General features: G+C 41.1%; 1 protein-coding gene across 2 annotated transcripts in view; it reads right to left on the bottom strand.

The window, feature by feature from the left end:
- LOC121596139 (glutamate receptor ionotropic, NMDA 2B) overlaps positions 1 to 16,479 on the bottom strand; it is a 253,362-nt gene that overhangs the window by 138,667 nt on the left and 98,216 nt on the right. The gene's annotated exons all lie outside the window — the stretch shown is intronic.

The following is a 16,479-nucleotide window of genomic DNA, read 5'->3' as shown; positions in this document are numbered from 1 at the left end:
TCTCTCTCTCTCTCTTCTATCTCTCTCTTTCTTTCTCTCTCCCCCTCTCTCTCTCTCCCTCTCTCTCTCCCTCTCTCTCTCCCTCTCCTCCCCTCCCCCCCCTCTCTCTCTCTCTCTCTCTTTCTCTCTCTCTCTCCCCCTCTCCCTCTCTCTGTCTCTATCTTTTTCTCTCGAACGATCTGTCATTGGTTACTTTGTATACGTTCGACATACATTTAACAACCTTGTTTTGGGATTTTACGATTTGGAAATGAAGGTTACAGTTGAAGCTTTAGTTAGTTACAGAAACCCCGTATTTTACAACCTGGTTTGAGCAAGTTAAGAGTGTGCTCGCACTGTGCGGAGTGTACGAAAAGTGCGCGCACTGTAGGATTGTGCGAAAAGTGCGCGCACTGTGCGAAGTGTGCGTAAAGTGCGGAGTGCGCATGCACTGTGCGAAAAGTGCGCGCACCGTGCGGATTGTGCTCGCACTGTGCGAAAAGTGCGGAGGGCGCGCACAGTGCGGAGTGCGCGCGCAGTGCGGAGAGCGCGCACAGTGCGAAATGTGCACCGCACACTGAGATGTGCGTGCGTGTACGCACAGCACACTTCATTGTGCTACTTTACCCAACACTAGCTTGCATAAATCGTAAGAAAATAATTTTCTTTCAAACAGGTGAGTAAAAATAATTGGCGCTTTCCGCTAACATTCCGCAAGTTCAAGCCTGGATTTATACAAGCCATCATTTTCTGTGCGAAGCTTTCAAGCGCACATCTTCTAGCTCCTGCGTTCAGCGCTCCATGAGGTGCAAAACTTCGCTCCTGGGAGCGCATCGCACAACCACGCAAACAATGAGACCCCAAATTTTGAGAGATTCAGGCCAAGGGGTATGAGGACCCGTCCGGCAAAATGAGTGTATTTTTTGAGTGATTTGAGTGACGCTAGCGAAATACAGTGTCTCTTCGGCCAATGAGTTACACCCTCGCACGAGCCCTCCCCCTCCCCACCCTTAACGCACGGTGCGCTCCGCTTTTGTCAATGTGTTCGTGTTCTTTCCAGTCATGCTACCAACACATCCAAAGATATTTGTTTCTTTCGTTTCTCGTTTTCTTCATGCATTGCCACGATCGCAAATACGCACTTATTCTAACAACAAACACAAACACGGTCATTTTTTATTTCATTAAACACTTTATTGAAACATAAATTACACTTTCACAACACATTTAGAATCCTTCATATACACGAATGGCGTCATACTGTAAAGAACCGGGTCGAGCCAGGCTGAGGGAAACTTGTCGACAATCTGCGTTGCCTCTGTTCAGCAAAAATATTACCTGTCGAATCACGCACTGCATGTGCGTCTGTGCACACTGTTTATTCACTTCACACTTCACCAAAACACACCGGCGCACGAGACTTTGAACGAAATGCGCACCAGCGCACAAACACTGCGCGCGGGACTTAGAACAAAACGCGCACAACCATCTCCGGCAAAGCGTCGCGCTGTACTGGTGGTTTTGTACGCGTAGGAGGGGGACACGTTTTCCATTTTTAAAATATTAAGGTAAGTTTTGATCTAATCATATGCGATAAACTCTCCATAATAATACATACTACTTACATTCATTATTGCTTCATTGAGCTCCCGGTGAGGACGTCATTACTCAACAGAAGCCGGTTCAATACGCGCAGCTCATGTTCATGACGTCATCACTAAACTCAAGCCAGCTGAACACGCGCCGCACGGATGGTACCCAGAGCGCGGTAGGAGGAAGGAAGAACGAGAGGAGGAAGAACGGTAAATTTGGAAAGGGGAAAGCGTTCTGCCGTCTACACAGCGGAAGTATGACAAAACACATGTGGGAAGGGAGAGAGATACTATTCAATAAACAGCATGCGAATGTGTGCATAAAGCAAATGTGAACAGCCTCATCCTTTCTATAAGCAATCCGAAAAAGGGGGTGGAGCAAACACATTGGTATGCGTGAGTGGGTGATGAAACCAGAACGTTTAGATGTGTGCGTGACGGATGGTTCGAGCGCCTGTGGCGAAGCTCTCGACAAGACTGCAAACGAGAGCTTTGTGGAGAGCTTTGTAGGGAGCTCAGATTACACAGGCCGCCATCGGTTTTGCGTCCTTGGGTTGTCACGATCGCAAATACGCATTTATTCTAACAACAAACACAAACACGGTCATTTTTTATTTCATTAAACACTTTATTGAAACATAAATTACACTTTCACAACACATTTAGAATCCTTCATACTCACGAATGGCGTCGTACTGTAATGTACCGGATCGAGCCAGGTTGCGGGAAACTTGTCGACAATCTGCGTTGCCTCTGTTCAGCAAAATCTTACCTGATGATCCACGCACTGCATGTGCGTCTGTCCACACTGTTTGTTCACTTAACACTTCATCAAAACACATCGGCGCACCAGATTTTGAACGAAATGCGCACCAGCGCACAAACACTGCGCGCGGGACTTAGAACAAAACGCGCACAACCATCTCTGACAAAGCGTCGCGCTGTACTGGCGGTTTTGTACGCGTAGGAGGAGGGACACACGGAGCGATCGTTCGATGCTGTAGTGTAAGCGAGACAACACGATGTGACGAGTAGCTCCAAGTTGTTGAGCTCGCTGAAAGAAGACACACACATTCACAGACGGCTCGTCAAAGCACGGTATTTGTATTGGTGTTAGTGAAGCGCGCGTGTAAAACAGAATGCAAACTCTCATCGCAGCGCGTTTCTCCTTGCTTCCTCAAGCATCCTCATACCCCTCGGCCTGAATCACTCAAAATTTGGAGTCTCATTGTTTGCATGGAATCGCTCCTGGGAGCCCATCGCACAATCGCTCCTGTGTGCAGCGCTCCGTATGGAGCTACCTGGTTTTCCTGTGGGCAGTGCGGGAGCGCGCACTATAAGAAGAGCGGAGCGATTGAGGTACCTCTTTCGCTCTTGACCCAATACTAACCGTGACGTCACAGAGCGCCTGTTCATATTGGGTTTGTTCTCTGAATGACATTTATATCAAAAAGCGAAGAACCACTAAACCACCTGTGAGTTTTGGCTTCAGTATAGCTGTAACGGTTGTTGATCTGGTCTTCGTGCAAAAAGTTGTATTTAAATAGTGATTGTTGTGACAGTACGACGGTCCGACAAGTTGTAAAGAAAAAAGAAACCGTATAGGTAACGATACCGTTCACCAGAGGGAGCCCCATAGGTAAAGAGACATGACCTTGCTTCGGGATTAGGACGAAAGAGAGAGAGAGAGAGAGAGAGAGAGAGAGAGAGAGAGAGAGAGAGAGAGAGAGAGAGAGAGATGGCCCAGATCCCCTTTGTACACATAAATTGCACTCTTTCCGATTTCCCCCACTTTTCAGTTGACCGGAAAAGTTCAGTGTTCGAGTGAAAATTTAAGTTTTTGCGTAAAAAGGAGGCACGCTCCACAATGCTAGGGTTGGGATGTGATTACCATTTTTCGCGTGAAAACAGCTGTCTGTTTTCGGCACACATCTACTAAACAAGTATAGCGGCCCCCAGACAAGTACAGGCACGTTTCTTCCATGCTAAATTGAAGAGCGCACTTGGTGTTAGTCTATTTTTCCTGCTAATTTCTCCGGCTACGAGCTGGTGTACATGATACATTGTTTCGAGGCCTTTAAACTTTTGTCTGGGAGTGTTGTATGCTTGTGGTTGTTTAACTGGGTTTCGGTGGTGATTTAGCGCAGCGTTATGTGCATTCGATTTAGCAGCAAGTGTCTCTGCGTGGTTTGGGTGTCGCGTGCACCGGCATCCACACCAGCAAAAATTGACGATTTCTCGCTCTGTCCAATGCTTTTCGCCAACGATGATGAAATGGTATTGATTTGAGCTTTGCATGATTTCAGCGTTCTTCATTTGTGACTCTGCGTGCCAAATGCGTAATGTGTAACTACAGTTGTAATTAGGATCTTGATGATGATGATAGGATTTTTTCTTTATATATCTTCTTCTTCTATTTGGCGTAACGTACGCGGACATGCCGACCTATACATAGGCTTTGGAGACTTAATTCATTTTACGCAGCCGGATAGTCAATTTTTGCTACGGGGAGACGGTCCATTCTGGGCTTGAAATCATGACGGGCATGTTATTATTCATATTATTCATATTATTCATATTCATATTTATTTGTCTACCTTTTGGTTACACAGATAGATATTACCTATGTTCCTAACCTAGCAAAAATTAACACAAATTATTATAAATTAGAAAAAATAAGAAAATTAGAAATTAAAAATAAAAATTAAGGCAGCTCGAGATTATGGAGGGTTCTGATGCGGGATCGGAAAGAGGATAAGGGAAGGTTGAAATCAAACATAGAATATACACAGTTAATCGACGAATTGCACGAAGAAGGGGGTCATTACGGCCCACTGCAGTTCGGCGGGAAGAGAGGGGACTCTCTCACTCTCACTAGGGGAGGGCGGTTACCAAGAACACGGTTAGGGGCGTATAAAGGGATAGAGAAAAGAAGGGAAGGAGAATCAATATTACCAAGGAGTAATGTGGCAATAAAGGTGGATTGGGCATGGGAACGGCGGTTTTCCAATAGTTCCAGGCCAAGCTGCCGACACCTGCCCTCGTAAGAAGGCATGGGGGAGGACAATCTACCCAGGATATTACTTATAGCAAACCTTGTGAACGATCGCTGCACTCGCTCGATACGTTCCACGTGGGTTCGAGATGTAGGGGACCAGACTACTGAGCAGTACTCCAAAATCGATCTGACCAGAGAGCAGAACAGAGTCTTCAGGCACATTAGGTCGGAGAAATCGCAAGCAATTTTCTTTAGGAGACCCAATGTTTTCCGCGCTTGATTGACAACTGAGTCAATGTGGTGGCTGAAGGTGAAGCCTCTGTCAAGCCAGACACCGAGGTCTTTTACGATACAAACACGATTGACTTCCACAGAATTTAGGACGTACGAGTGAGTGATTGGAGACTGCGAACGACTAAACGAAATGACGTTACACTTATCAGGACATAATGTGAGGGAATTACTAGAACACCAAGAGGAAAAACGATCAAGAATATTTTGTAGGGATATACAATCACTAGGAGACGAAACTGCGAGAAAGATTTTGAGGTCGTCTGCGTAGCACAGAAAACACTCAGGAGAGAGAGCGGTACGGACATCACTAATAAAAATTATGAACAGCAAAGGACTTAGGACACTACCTTGCGGTACGCCTGCACTACATAAAAACGGAGTCAAAAACATATCATTAAATTTAACACTATAGAAACGATCACATAGAAAAGAACGTAACTAAGATACAAAAAGAATATTGACGTCAAGTTGTGAAATTTTATTTAAAAGTAAGGAATGAGGAATACGATCAAATGCAGATTTAAAGTCAGTATAAATAGTATCAACTTGTTTAACTGGCTCTTACTGGGATGATACGAAATAGGTGAAGGACATAAGATTAGTTGTTGTAGAACGGTTTATTGAGCCGTTCGAGTTGACAACTGTACCACGGGACCGCCCCTTTACACATAAAAATTTAAATAACTTTAAGCAATACGGCAAAGCCGTCCCTCCTGAATAAAAAAATTAAATTGGAAAAAAATGTATAAGAAAGAGACAACAAAGGTTTGAGACCTGCGATCGTTCAAATGGGTATTCGTGATCTATTTGGGGGAATTTACGGTTTACACACGGTCTGGAGTTCACAACAGGATTCTCTCATTGATGGTTGTAAGTGACCAATTACAGATACATTAGGTTCACCTGCTTCGAAAGGTAGTGCCCTGGAGCCAGCCATTGGTGCCAGAAACCCTGGAGCCAGCGGATGGCAATAGTGTAACTGGCCATATGCTTGTCGCAGTTATGTCCTGATAATCGAATCAAAATGTCCGTAATTTGAAACAAGATCTCGAAACTGTTCGGAGTATAAATCAAACGGTCGTTGCAATTTGCTGATTTTTTTTGCAATGGTTTCAATAAAAAAAAGTTTTATTAAGAATGTTTGCTTCAGTCAAATACAGTGTTTCGAATCATATAAGAGAAAGGTTCAATCACTTAGGGGAATGTTGCAATTCGGTAGGGGAATATTGCATGCAAGCTGTGGATGTTGCAATCACTTAGGGAGTTTTGCAATCGATTAGGGGAATGTTGCAAGCGTACTGTGGAGCTGTCATCAGACTGTGGGTACCGCTGTAAATACCTTAACATATTTTCGTCAATCTTACGTACTTATCATGTTTAATTATGGCTCCGCAGCAGGATTTATTTAGTTTATCATGTGTACAGCAGAAAATTAACACGAAAACAACTCCAAACGATGTTTAAAAAAAAACATCATCGGTACCAATTCTTAGCTTTTTACACCGGCACCCACAGTCTGATGACAGCTCCACAGTACGATTGCAACATTCCCCTAATCGATTGCAAAACTCCCCTAAGTGATTGCAAACATCCACAGCTTGCTTGCAACATTCCCCTACCGATTTGAAACATTGCCCTAAGTGATTGAACTATTCCCTTATATGATTCGAAACCCTGTAAGTTGTACATTAGTAAGACCGATTAAAATTGAATTATTAAGAACATATGAAATACCAAAAATTGTCTTAAGTGGCCATAATTCGAAGCAATACGGTACATTAGTATCCATTGTAAAGGTAAGCACCAACGTAAAAGCAATTTTTAATGTATTTTTGCTCACATTTTCACGAGAAACAACATTTGAATTTTGCCCGGAATTTGAAGGAATATTGTTTATGTAGTTGTAAATTTCGGAAAGGTGATATAAAATTGTGTTTTGTTACTGTCAAGATTCTAAACCAAAACGTCCGTAATATGAAACACGAGCTGGAAACTGAAAAATAGGAACGAAAATATCTTTTAACACTATGTTTACGGAACCGTCTATTTGACGGAGTTTTAACTTTATATAGCAATACTAACATTACCTTTGCTTTAATCTCGATTTTTACTTTTCGTAGATTCATCCTAACATGCTATGAGTTTGTAGCATTAGTATTTTTTGTTATGTTTCATAGATTGTTAGATAAATATGTGGTAGGGTAAATGTACTAATAGTGGTGCAATGTCTTTTATGGATTTTAAGTGTCAGGAAGGACAATTTCTGAATATTTTAACACATAGCAATTGGATAATATGTTTTATGTTCGCAATCATAACGATCTTTAACATGAAACACATCAAATTTACGAGAAAATACATATTTTTGTGACTGCCTCGTTGTACCTATAATGGTGGTATGATTCCTATAGTCGTCGTATTGTGTTCCTATAGTGGTGGTCAACAAAGATGCATCAAAAACAGTGTATAATATCAATGAAACTTAGTTTCGAAGATGTTTTCGTATGAATAGCATGGATTACTGGCATAATAATGATTACTTTCGTAATTTGATCGTAAAAAATATAAAAATTTGATCGATGGAACTATTGAATAAAGTCCTGTATAACACCTGTCGTCAACCTACATCCAGAAGAATGTGCTTGATTTGAAGTCAATTTTTCATTCAGCCATATAAGCGAATTTTGGCCTGATTTGGTAAATTACCTTAATAAAACTAATTTCTGTTGCTTATTTTAGTGAAAACAGTAAGACATGTCAAAATATCCTCGGAAAAATCTAAAACGACCTGTTTCTATAGATTTTATAACTATAACCACTATAGGAACATGCCTGTTTTGCGTACCTAAAATGGCACTATGGTAAAAAAACCCTTAAAAATGCATAAATATAGTCAAAAGGCTAATAATTTTAGTAAAACAATTACATTTCATAAAAGTTATGATGAAAAAGTAGAAATTTCGTGGTTATGTGGTCATTTAGAACGTTAAAAAAATGAGTTTCGTTATCCTAAGGATTTTGGAAAAATGTTGACACATTTCACAAAATAATGTATTTTTCGGTCACTAAGTAACGGAATGGCCCCATTTAACTTTTAAACCGTTTGTAAAAGGGTAAAGAACATTTCACACTAACATAAATAACTTAATTACTTTTAATTTGCCATATGAACCGGATTTTAGTGCAATACCACCACTATTGGTACTATCACCACTATAAGTACATTTACCCTATACTTATCTATACGAAACCCGTCAAATTGACGAGTGCGTTGATTACATTTAGTTTGTTTCGTTTTTTTCTAAAAATGAAATGACGGTGTTAGAAAACGAAGCGGAAAATAATTTAGTGCCGACACGTTAAAGGTTTTCTGTTTTACTTTAGCTGTTGCCAAAAAATTAATCTGTTTATTCCGCCGGTTCGTTTACGATAATGCCAGAATTTGTCTTTCGAGACCGTTTTATCGTTTTTCACATAGCTTTTTCACTCTTTTTTCCTATCTCTTTTTCTTCTAAACAATTCTTAACGCTAATATCGACAGGGGGCCGGTCTGGTGGTACAGTCGTCAACTCGTACGACTTAACAACATGCCCGTCATGGGTTCAAGTCCCGAATAGACCGTGCCCCCATACGTAGGACTTGACTATCCTGCTATGGTAACAAAAAGTCACTGAAAGCCAAGCTCACTTCACTAAGTGGGTACTGGCAGGCCTTGACCGACAGCGGTTGTTGTGCCAAAGAAGAAGAAGAAGAAGAATGTCGACAGGTCGTTGGAACGCTTCTATCATGCTGTTGAAAGGTTCCAACAGACGGAGTGAAAGGGAATAATAAACTACCCTTTATCATAAAAAAATCATGATAATTTATACATCTAAAGTGGCCTGGAACGGAATTGATAATCCACTTATTCCTTCGGATTTCAAAACTCATGCTGACCTTGGTCTAAATATGGCATCGATAAGATATTGATTCATGTTTCATATTTTTTTCGTGCTTTTAACATTGAAAATTGTAAAAATGACATAAGAATCGGTAATGAGATACAGTTAGTAGTTTATAAAAGTTGTCTTTTCAAGTGGGGGCTTGTGGAGAAATATATTTAAACCCTATGATTCGTACACATTTAAACACCCGTACCCCCTCCCTCCTCCTTGTTATCGAAGGGTTTGGTTATGGGCCCCGTCTACCATAAATTTTAGGGCCTCGGAGAGGCTTGATCCGCCACTAGGTAACGAGTAGCACCATAGTATATGAAATCACGGCACTCACGGTGAATGGAAATTAATTTCCTTAAAAATGTGCAACCGACGTTCTACAATTGAGCCCAATCTTAATCTTAATACCCTTAACAATAATTTCTTTTATCCACGTTCATTCATCAAACAACTGATTTTCCTCGAACTTTACATTTTAAAGGGACCTTACAGGGCTTTACATTCCAATAAACAATTGTCCATATGCTTAATACAATGCCCACTTAGTAAAATACACGTTTTTGACTAGAATCTTTTGACGTTTGGTACAATCGAAGCCGACCATTTTTAAATCATGTAGACAGTGTTCAAAAAACGGGTTAACGTATAAACATGTGATAGACAATTTTGTTCTCTATATTGCGCATAGTGTTAGAGCATAAAGAGAAAGAGAGAGAGAGAGAGTTAAAGAGAGAGAGAGTTAAAGAGAGATAGATAGAAAGCGAGAGATAGAGAGAGAGATAGAGAGAGAGAGAGAGAGAGAGAGAGAGAGAGAGAAAAGCGAGAAAGAAAGCGAGAGAGAGAAAGAGCGAAAGAAAGCGAGAGAGAGAGAGAGAGAGCGAAAGAAAGCGAGAGAGAGAGAGAGAGAGAGAGGCCCAGTTTTCAATATATGTGTGGTGTGTTCGCTGGTGGCAATATGGCATAATTACTATGCTTGGAAGTTCGTGTCCCCAGCAGCACATCTATCGCTATTGTGACTCCGACCTCAAAGGTTAATCAGCAATAAAGGTAGCGATAGGATAATGGAAGCGTTACAAACCGTTAGCAACGAGAATTAGAGCGTAGCACACGAAGCCTAGCACACGAAGTGTAGCACACGAAGCGTAGTACACGAAGCGTAGGGCCGAGCAAAGCAAGGTGCGTGAGAGCACCACGCATAAAAACAGGTGTCCGATCGGACGATCGCTCTCTTCTTAATTATCCTTTAAACGGTGTACGGTGCGAGTGCGAGAAAATATAATTGTACGGTGCGGTATAATTGTATAAGTGCGTGAATAAAGTTGTACTAAACCAACAAGTAGTAACCCCGACGGGATCAGGTGATCTGAAAACGTGTCGCGAGTGGTGATAAAAAGTGGTGTGAAAAGGTTCCCAGGAAGTGGTGCAAAAAGGGTGCTAAGATTGTGCGCACCCAGGACCGTGGTTATCAGTGCAGAGAACACCCGCAGATGAGACGAAGATCCTCCGAAGACACGTAACTTTACCGGGCGGGTCAGAAAATCCACTCCTACCACTCTCAGGCCACGAGGCACGGCCACGAGACGCGGCCATCGCAGTTAACTGGTTCTGTGCCACGAGGAGCAGCCTTCGCGTTTACCGTGCTCGGACCATAAGGAGCGGCAATCCTGTTCGGAGCACAAAGTGCAGCCGTTCCGCTGAAATTACAAGGATCATATTTACGCCTGGACCGGGTGACGGCCAGCTACCATCGTACTTGGCACGGTGCAACCATTTACATCACGGGGTGCCATCGATATCGCGGTGTGACCACCGTCATCACGGACATCGTGGCGAAACCGGCGACATCATAAGAAATCATCGTCAGCGCGGTGTGATCATCGCGGATAACCTGTCCGGTTCTAACATCGCAGAAGACATCCCTTGATCAACCGGGTCAACGTGAAGCGGACCAGCGACCGGCCTCTGCGACCATCGAGGGCGACGTTCGATTGCTGGTGCCAACCGTGCGCTACACCATACATGGGAAAGATCGGTGAGCTCGTTCCTTTTTTTGCTTTGTTACTATTTTATTTTTTTTTCACGCGACATACTTCCGCAATTGCGTACAGTTAAGCGAATTGCAAAATTCATACAGTGAACATTTTTGTATATAATACCATATATATTATTTACCTGCGTTATTCAATTCATCTATGACACTCGCACATTTTTTTAACAAATTTTAAAACAAAATTTTTTTTTAAACGATCATAGAAACCTTTAGGAGGTTTCCCTTACTGGAAACGTTGGAGTTTAGAAGCCTTGGGTAGGGAGACATAACTAAACTCTTGAAATAAGTTGGAAGGCGAAGTACTAGGAAGCGTAACGTCCTATCTTGGCAGTCCGAACGAATCTGACTTGCCACGGTTGGAATTGGTTTTATTTATACTCAAATGAGTTAAGGGTTTCGCACATTTGGTTCCAGGTTTTATGTTGGAAAGTTATTGTTTTCACTCAGCTAGTTACGTTTGTCTTTTGTTGACAAGAACGATGGTTCTTGTCACTATGTTCCTGTTTTGGGTTTAATGCATAAACTGTTCCTGCTTATGTTACACGTTTCGGTTGGTTCTCTTAAGTGTGTCACAATTGTTTTTATATGAACGGTATGGCCTGAATTCTTCTGGTTACGTTGCTATGGTATGATCTGATTTGCTGAGTGTGTTATAATGAATGTGTTACAATGGTGTGGTTTGGCTTTCCAAAGTGTGTTACAATGTGTTTATAGCTGATAGTGTGTATTACAATATGTTATATATAACAGATATGCTACACAGTTATTAGATAGACTCAATGTGAGTGAGGAGCACCGTATTACCCAACTCTTGTATCATGTACAAATGGGTGACCGAAGTCCATCGGATTTTTATCGACATATGGTCCAACTTGCCGGTGACTCAACAAACCTCACCACGGAGCTTATCTGTAAGCTTTGGCTATCAAGGCTGCCCAAAACAATCGAAATCTCGCGAATTGCAATAGGCAGCCGAGACATCGGTGAACTTTTAAAGGTGACAGACAGGCTGTGGGAAGCACCCCAAGCCGGTGCAATTTCGTCAATCGCAGGGCATTCTTTCAAAGAAACATCGGGTGGGAATCCCTCAAACGAAATCAATACCCTGCGGCAGGAAATTGCCGAATTCAGAGACATGCTAAAAAAGATCTCAGTACAACCAGATCGTAACAATAGAGGACGCCAACGAAATCGATCATCGAGTGGCAGTCGCTCAAGAACGCAGTCATAGGTTCAAAAACATCCAATGTGCTATTTTCACTTTAGATTTGGTGATCAAGCACGAAATTGCCAATCCAGAAGATGCCAAAAATCTTGTAATTTTTCTCAACAAACAACTAATATGCTCAACGGTAGTGGCAGACAACCCAAGAGCAATATTCGACTCCTATCGCCTTTTTATAGATGATGAAATGACAAAATTCACTTTCCTAGTGGTTACAGGAGCCGATGTGTCCGTCATTCCTTACAATTTGCTAGGGAAAGTAATCAGACAGGCAGTACACTCACCTGTAGCAGCTAATGGAAGCCCTATTGGTACCTATGGAACAAAGTTGTTGCAACTTAGCCTTGGCCTGAGGAGAGTATTTTCTCATTGTTTTATACTAGCCGAAGTAAACCGACAGATAATTGGCGAAAAAAGACTTATGGGTCGACCTCAGAAGGAAAAGGTTGATCGATCATCTTACGGGACAAGAAACGATCGCAACTATTGCTTTTGTGGACACGCCAACTCCAAAAAATTTTATAATCGACACAAATGGTTTTGAGAATCTTTTAAAAGAGTATCCATCACTGATGGATCCGCCGGATTATAAGAAACCATTCAAACATTCGGTAGCCCACCATATAGAAACAAAAGGTTCACTGCCGTTTGCCAAACCCCGCCGTCTCGATCCAAAGAAGTTGAAGATTGCTCAAGCGGAATTCCAACACATGTTGGACTTGGGAGTCGGTAGAGCGTCATCTTCGTCAGCTTCTATGCCATTACATATGGTACCCAAATCCGATGCAGATTGGCGACCATGCAGCGACTATCGACGGTTGAACGCTATCACAATTCCAGATCGATATCCGATCCCGCTCATACAAGATTTTACACTGAATCTAGATGGTTGTAATTTTTTTACAAAGTTGGATATCGTGCGGGCATATCACATCATACCGGTAGCTGAGGAAGATGTCCACAAAACGGCGATAACTTCACCGTTTGGGTTGTTCGAATTCTTGAGGATGCCCTTTGGTCTCAGAAATGCGAGTCAAAGCTTCCAACGGCTAATGTACAACATTTTCCACGACCTAGATTTTGTATTCGTCTACATTGACGACATTTTGATCGCCAGCCTGTCGCGTGAGTCCCATTTAGAGCACGTACATACGGTTCTAAAACGTTTAACGGACCACGATATAAAACTCAAGCCATCAAAATGTGTGTTTGGTGTTAATAAAATCGATTTCCTAAGTCACACCATTTGTGAAAAGGGAATAAGTCCAACCTCGGATAAAATTGAAATAATTTGCAATTTTCCCTCGCCAACTACTGTAAAACAACTTCAAAGAATCTTGGGAATGGTAAACTATTACCACCGCTTTATTCCCAATGTTTCACACAAGTTAAGAACGCTACACCAACTGGTAAAGGAACACAGCAAAAAGAGTAAAAAAGAATTCGTATGGTCAGACGAATGCGAGGAGGCCCTAAAACACATCAAAAGTGAGCTATCGAACGCCACCATGCTTGTACATCCTTAGTGTGACGCCATTTACACACTGACGACTGATGCATCCAATTTTGCCGTTGGGGCAGTTTTGCAGCAAGTCAACCAGGGAATACCTCGAACCAGGGAATATCGGAACCTCTTGCGTTTTTCTCCAAGATGATGACGCCTACGAAACAGAGGTACTCCACATTCGACAGAGAATTGCTTGGAATAACTCTAGGAATTAAGCACTTTCGACATTTCCTAGAGGGCAGAATATTTACGGTCTATACTGACCATAAACCACGTAATGAAATAATCAAAGAAATAGCGTACTCTAAAATCCTTAAACAGTTGCCAAAGACATAAAAAATCAAAAACAACTACAGTCTAACAATGAAAAATAACTTACTGGGAAAATATAATAGATCAAAATAAAGAAATCATAAAGGAAATGGACAAAATAGTTATTAACGATCAAATAAACGAAATAAAAATCAGATGCAAGCCCCTAGAAAACATATCCAAGAATTCACTGTCAGGAAGAGTTTTTTTGCAACAATTATACCGACAGGAAATAGAAAAACTACAAGAAAAAACACAATTATATACACCGACGGAAGTAAAACTAAGGATAATTGTGGTATTGGAATTTATATACAATCTCATAATCACGATACTAGAAACTGCTCTATAAGTGTTAAACTAAAAAACAATACAGGTATAACTTCGGTTGAGATAAAAGCAATAGAAAAGGCGCTAGAAATAGCAGAACAAAAACACATTTCAAATCCAATCATATACACAGACAGTCAAGCAGCCTGCAATATTATTAAAAGAGAACAATATAGCAACAAAATAGAAAAAAACAATATACAATATAATAAAAAGATGCCACACACTCAATGCAGAAATAAAATGGATACCGGGACATATTGATATAAACGGAAAGGGCAGATGAGTTAGCTAAGAGGGGAATATCATCGAATATCGTGGAAAACAACAAATTACGCATGGTAGATATAAAAAACATACTAAAACAAAAAAATGATAACACAAACAAAGGAGTGGTACAGACTAGAAGTAGAGAAGAGAGGAAAAAAATTTTTTGAGTATCAAAAGGAATTTGAGGAAAACCCGTGGCACACTAACATAGCAATCACGGCCATTGAAACAAAAATCACCAACAGAATATTAGCCGGGCATGATCTATCAAAACATTGGTTGAGTGTTATGAGAATAGTGGAAGACGGCAACTGTGAAGAATGTGGAGTGCCCGAAACCGGGAAACATAAATTATTCTACTGTAAAAAACTAACAAAAGAAAGAGAAGAACAATCAAACATCACAGAAGAAATATTTAAAGCACAGGGGAACGACAAAACGGGGAAAATGATCAAGGAAATAACAAAATTTATACAAAAGACAAAAATAATATTTTAATTTTGAAGCTGTGATACCAAAAAACGTAGGCATTGTAAAAATTATAAGAGTCATGTAAGAAAACGGGTATATGACTCTAGGAGTCGAAAACCCACATAGAGTGGTATATCTTTGAATATGCGTTGGCCTCAACCATAGAAGATTGTAACCCACTCGCCAAAATAAAGAAGAAGAAGAAGACCATAAACCACTAGTTCATGCCCTCATGTCCAAAGCAGAAAAATCGCCGAGACAAAGTAGGCAACTAGATTTTATTTCGCAATTCACAACGGACATTAGATATATTACTGACGAGAGTAATGCTGATGCCCTATCCCGAATCGGAGAATCCGAATCGATCACAGAAATTTCTTACGAAAATTTTGCCAAATATCAACAAATAGATGATCAGCTACAAAAAATGTTAAAAGATAAAAGGGAAGACTCCAAATACAAATTGAATGGGCTGATTCTTGATTAGAACAACCTAATGTTTGAGTCATCCACAGGGCGTAATAGGTTATATGTCCCTTTTTCTCTAAGGAAATCAACATTTTACAGCTTGCAAAATTTGTCTCATCCAGGCATTCGTGCCTCACGGAAACTCTTATCAGAAAGGTTTTTCTGGTCCTCAATGAACACGGATGTGGGCAACTGGACTCGGGCATGTCAAGGATGTCAAGAGGCAAAAGTTTGTCGACACACTCGTTCCCCGTTAGAAGCAATAACCATTCCAAAAGGAAGGTTTGAGCATGTGCACATGGACATAGTAGGGCCGTTACCACCTTCAGAAGAAATGACCTATTTGTTAACCATCGTGTATCGTTTCACTCGTTGGCCGGAGTGTTACCCTATGGCTGATATTTCAGCATTAACGGTGGCAAAAATGTTCGTTAGGAACTACAGGGTGGCATCGTAGAAGTGATACACTTTGTTTTTGTAATAAAATTGACACCAGGTTTGATTTCTCTTACAAATCGATTTAAATAGCTTCTTTTGGTACTAAACCTGCTTTTCACTCAATTTATTTCAAATCTTGCACCTTTACACTTGATAACCGCGCTCAAGGCAAAGGCGCTTTTGGAAATCGTTGCAGGCCGCACGCACAACTTCATCCGGCATTTCACCCATATCTTTAACAACCGTGTCTTGAATCCGTCCAAATGCAAATGTTGTTTTTTGCCCGGTTTCTTCTTTGGAACAACCATGCCTGTCTCCTTGTATCGATTGATGGTCCTATGGATGAATAATCGACTTAAATTGAGATGAGACAGTTTCTGCTCAATCTGCATGTTTGTCAATCCATGCAAATGCGAGATTTTTATTTGTTCTCGACTTGAATCCATTATAATATATGAGAAAACTGAAGTGAGCACTAAGTGTACGTTTTTTACGATAAATAGTAAACAAATTAAGCAAATGCAACAAATGTCAAAATATGCCCATGAGTTTGACACACAGTGAGAGAAAACACAAAAACGAATAGGTGTATCACTTCTACGATGCCACC

Source organism: Anopheles merus, chromosome X (assembly GCF_017562075.2).
Source record: "Anopheles merus strain MAF chromosome X, AmerM5.1, whole genome shotgun sequence".
Classification (NCBI taxonomy): Eukaryota; Metazoa; Arthropoda; class Insecta; order Diptera; family Culicidae; genus Anopheles; species Anopheles merus.
This window is presented reverse-complemented; position numbering and strand designations above follow the sequence as displayed.